The sequence below is a fragment of the Lactuca virosa genome, chromosome 4 (assembly GCF_052849685.1).
Source record: "Lactuca virosa cultivar CGN04683 chromosome 4, Lactuca_virosa_CGN04683_v6, whole genome shotgun sequence".
Classification (NCBI taxonomy): domain Eukaryota; kingdom Viridiplantae; phylum Streptophyta; class Magnoliopsida; order Asterales; family Asteraceae; genus Lactuca; species Lactuca virosa.
The window spans coordinates 29,642,494-29,647,850 of record NC_136429.1 but is presented as its reverse complement, the minus strand read 5'-3'; positions in this window follow the sequence as shown (position 1 = coordinate 29,647,850).

Genomic DNA, 5,357 nt, shown 5'->3' with positions numbered 1-5,357 from the left:
TGTCTGTTCTTGTCTGATAAAGGATTTGGGGTTCGAAGCATGACCCGACTCCTTATTTGGTAATAATCGAACGAGGCTCCAACTCATGATTGATCATGGTTTAGTATGGGAGTTGTATGTCTGTTATGGAAGTGTTGTAAGACTACGGGTAGCCGTAGCATTCACAAGGTTGATAGGATGTAATGGAGGTGTTGTAAGACTATAGGTAGTCATAGCATTTACCAGTATGGGTTGGACCATTACAAGAGTGATTTTTAGTTATAAAAGGAATAGCACCGCACACATTGTTCGAGGCGGACCGTTATTATTGCTTGACCACTCCTTGTTAGGAATGAGGATTTTCAGATCTGTGACAGTGTATGGGGTTTGTATGGCCCTCAGATGGGTGAGACCCATGGGAGAGGCCCGTTTGGTTATGTTAGGATGGGTGAGACCCATGGGCGAGACCCATTTGATTAAGATAGATTATGCTAGATCCATATGTGAGGCCCTTTTGGTTATGATTGTATGGGTGGAACCCATAAGCAAGGCTCATTCTTCATTGAAGTTTATGAATTCTGCTAAGGCATGGGTCTTAATTGCATTGCTGGAAGAGCAATCGTCGGTAAGAGGCAACATCGCGGCCCTATAAGGACTTCAAGAAAACTCTGTCTGGATCGGCCAGTGTGGAAGAGGAAGTAGTGAGGGATGATTTCGGGGATGATATCTAATTTAAGTGGGGGATAGTTGTAACACCCTATTTTGAGACGTCTCTTAATTCGAGGTTGTGACCCGAAGATCAATTATCATAAGGCTTTAGGCTTTGAGGAAAGAGAGGTTTAGACCTATTTGGATGTGGGTAATGTAGATTATGTGGTCCAAGAGTTCAATTTGTTCTTTAGAGCCCAAGGGTATAATGGTAAAAGTAGTGGTTTGGATCTTTCATGAATTTAGGATTTAAGTTCTGAAGGTTTTAAGGCAAATGAGAGTTGATAGGAGTGTAGAGTTTCTCATTATCTTTCCCAGCATATAAATAACGCCGAAAACGGAGTCGGATGAAGAAGTTATGGCCTTTGGAAGTTAGGAGGAATAAGGGATAGTCTAGTACGATGGGCATACATGGTGTACGTTGGGTGTACTGGGTTTAAGTGATCGCAGGTGTTTAACCGGGTACGCTGTGCGTACCAGGAGTACGTTGGGCGTACGGCCACCAGGCTCAAACCCTAAAAATCAGGGTTTAGACCCTATTTAAACATCTTAACTCGTGGAAACCCTCCCGTAATTCAACCTTCATCCCCATCAACCTATGATTTCGAAACCCTAGCCCCTTTGAGAGCTTTCTTGACCTTTTTGGGTGTTTTGGTGCACTTTAGAGAAGGGAGACCTCATTGGAGAAGAATTGGATTGCTTAGAGCTTGTAGATCCTAGCTTGGTTTTCCTTGTTGCATCTTTTGAAGGTAAAAAGTCTCAAACTTGATGGTTAATTTGTTAGATCTTGCTTATGAGTGGGTTTTTGTGCTTTTTGGTCCCATGAGTTGATTCTTGAGAGCAAATGATACTCCATGGGTTTTGGGTGTTCATTTTGATGTTTTTGAGGTCCCTTGTTCATAAATTTTGCATCTTGATGGTTGTGGACCAACCATGCATGAGTTGTTTACCTCTTAGTGAAGCTAGTAGGCTAGATTTGAGTTTTGGGTTTCTTGGAGCCATGCAAAGCCATCAAGTTGATTACATTATTGATTAAGACACCCATTAGAATTAGATTTGAGCCTTGGATGTAAAGTCTTAAGGGATTAAGCACTTTTATGTGAGTTCTTGGTCATTTTGTTATGTTAGGAAGCTTAAGTTTGGTGTTGGGCTCTATTAAGTCATGCTAGGCCATAAAGCCAGGAACTTTATGACTCTATACATCCATTAGGCTTGAACTTGAGGATTTGGACATTTGGTCTTTAAGGAATAAGACCTAAAAATGGAATTTGGATGGTTGGTCGGTACGCTGGGTGTACCTTTTTGTACGCAGCGCGTACGGAGCCTTGGTCCTGTTTTTCTATTAATGCATGGTACGCTCGACGTAAGGATGATGTACGTAAGGCGTACTCTGAGAGGAGGAATTAAGTCAAATTTGGGCTATTTTAGGGTTTGGACCACGTTTGGTTGGGTCTAGGCTTGCAGGGGTAAAATGGTCTTTCACCCAAGGAGCTGTAATTATGGAAAATGACCTTTGGTTGTGGATTATATCGGGCTAGGACTATTTATATGTTGGGTTAGGCCCGTTGATTAGGAAGGGCTAGGCCTATTATTATGGGTTGGGCCCAATGTACGGGCTAGGATGAAACATCCCCAAAATACTAGCTAAAATTTTCGTTTTCAAAATAATTTATCAAACATAAATATCATTGCCATAGTATAGAATCATGAAACATGTATCTCAAAATCTCATAAAAATTGTTATCATATCCTAATCTCATATAAAATATCAGAGTAAACTCCCAGGCTAAGAAAAACTGTGGTGTGTGTCATGCCATCATCCCGAGCTCTTCCCCTTGCTAGCTGAAGTACCTGAAACCAAAACTGAAACTGTAAACACGAAGCTTAGTGAGCTCCCCCAGACTACCACATACCATACACATAACATATAACAATCACATAACTCTGGGACCACTCCCAACTGCATCGGGACGAATCCCGGCATTGGTTTACCCGACATCGGACTCCTGCCCGGCATCGGGCTCGCCCCGGCATCCGACCGCATCGGGCATCAGGCTCACCCCGGCATCGGGCTTGCCCCGGCACATATACAGCATAACATATATCATAAACATATAATCTGCATCGGGATTGCCCCGGCATCGGACCGAATCCCGGAACACATAATCATAACCTATAACTATCATACACCAGGCTTGCCCCGGAACATATAACTCATGGCCTAATAATTAACATACATCGGGCTTTCCCCGACATCGGGCTTACCCCGGAACACATAACACCTAACACATAAACATGCATGAATCACAAAGACATCAGGCATACATAACTACTCTCGGGACCGCCCCGGCATCGGACCGAGGTCCGGAACATATAAACTGCATCGGGCTAACCCCGGCATCGAGCTTACCCCGGCATACTCTACAACTTAAACTGGTCGGCATTGTGGTCTTAGACCTGTTCCTACTGGAAGGAAACTCATCTCGTATGGCTGACTGCTAAAAAACTGGGTGAGGGATCCCTATTTGCTGCTTCGGCGGCTCTTCGGCTATAATTCCATAACAACACTTAATCAAAAACTGATAATCCTCTTATGGTAAAATGACCATTTAACCCTCCTGGTCAAAGTCAACGCCAAGGTCAAAGTCAACTCTCAGTCAACCCAACTCGCCGAGTCCCTCTACTGACTCGTCGAGTTCAAACGGTCATAACATCGGGACATCTCGATTCCACTCGTCGAGTCTCTCCTTGGACTCGTCGAGTTCTTTTTGTTTCCGAATCTCACTCATGTCCAACTCGCTGAGTCATCTCCTCAACTCAGTGGTTTCACTCATAATCGAAGAAGGGTTTGGGGACATCGATCCGACTCGTCGAGTCCCAAGAACAACTCGGCGAGTCCATTGCATGCTCAGATTATACAGTTGATCCTAGGTGATTCCACTGCCTCTAATTCATAAGCATGGACTCCTTAGGCTAGAATAACACGTAAAGTTGCTAACTTTACGTGCATGCATGATGCTATGAAGCTAAATCACCCAAAACAAGCTAGAATGAGAGTCTAGGGCATAGAATGGGATCTTGGCTGAATAAAGGTGGTAACTTTGAGCTTCTGGAGCTCAAGGGTGCCTAGATCTAAAGTCCTTACAGTCCCCAAAAGCTCTCTACTCGAAACTAGCTTGGAAAGGACCCAAAAGTGGCAACAAACAAGCTTTCATGAAAATCTAAATGAAAATAAGCCAAGGTATAAACTATATACCTTCAAGAGCTCTGAAATGCAACAAAACTTTGGATCTCCTGCCTCTTCTTGAATCACCAATAGATCTCTTCCTTCTCCTAACTTCAAGTCACACAAAAATGGTAAGAAAGGCTTCAAGACACTCAATGGTTGCTAGGGTTTCGAGAATGGACTGTGGAGGTGATGGAGGTTGGGGTGGATGTCCATAATGTTGCTTAAATAGGGTGTAAACCCTAAGGATTAGGGTTTCCTCCTGATGGACCTACTCGCCGAGTCCATTCCTGACTCGTCGAGTAGTCCACTTAAGCCCCGCGGTCCAGCTCGCATCTACTCGACGAGTTAGGGCTACCAACTCGTCGAGTAGCCCTTTTAAAATGAACATTAGAGAATTACTTTCGTACCAGGAATGGGGCGTTACATAGGACCAATGATATGTATGGTATGTGGTATTTTGGGGAACTCGTTAAGCTTTGTACTTATAGTTTCATGTTATGGTTTCAGGTACTTCCAGTTCGAAAAGGAAGGACTCGTCAGCCCAGCATAACTGCATAGCATCCCCCAGAGTTTATTCCCCATTCGATTATTCGTGATTTTTACTCAAATGTTTAAGTACTATTTTTAACCTTGAATGATTTTGGGATTGACACGTTATTTGTATGAATGTTGTAAAAATGAAAATTTTACTCTGAATTTTTGGGACGTTAAACTCGAATAGGATAATCGTAAATAAATAAGAATCCTTCAAATGCAATACGGGTTATATAAATGATATTTGTATATCTTTTATGGACAAGTATTTTACGCTTATAATAGTTGTATAAAACCTTATTATAAATTTAATGAATTACGTTAAATAAACGTTTAAATATAAAAGCTTATTTATGATAAATAGTCTGTAGAAAAGTTGTAATACTCGTGATCACGAGCATGTGATTATAAAGAACGCCAAAATCTAACTTCATATGAAGAAGTTATGATTTTTCGAAGTTTCGCGTTCAACGTGACATAGTAATGTGTGTCATAAAATGTTAAATGGAGAGCAGTTGATTTTTAACCTAAACAATCTAAACAAAAGTTGATGTCCTTGTAAATACGAATCCGTCGATATAAAGAACGTCGAGAACAGAGTTTGTATGATGTAGTTATGATTTTCGCAAAGTCTTTTACAGTGTAATCTTCATAGACTGTAAGTATAAAATATAGAATGTTAATTAACTGACGAAGTCTAAGGGAAAGTTATAGTACTCGTTGATATGAAACTGAAGATATAAATAATGTCGAAACAAGAGGTCGTATGCGAGAGCTATGATTTTTCGAAAATTGTCAAAGAATACCCATTAGAGGTGACGTGGCCCAACGAGAGTGCGCCACGTGGCAAGAACAGTACGCGGATCTTATAACCAACTCTACGATGTGAAACAATGAGCCGACGACA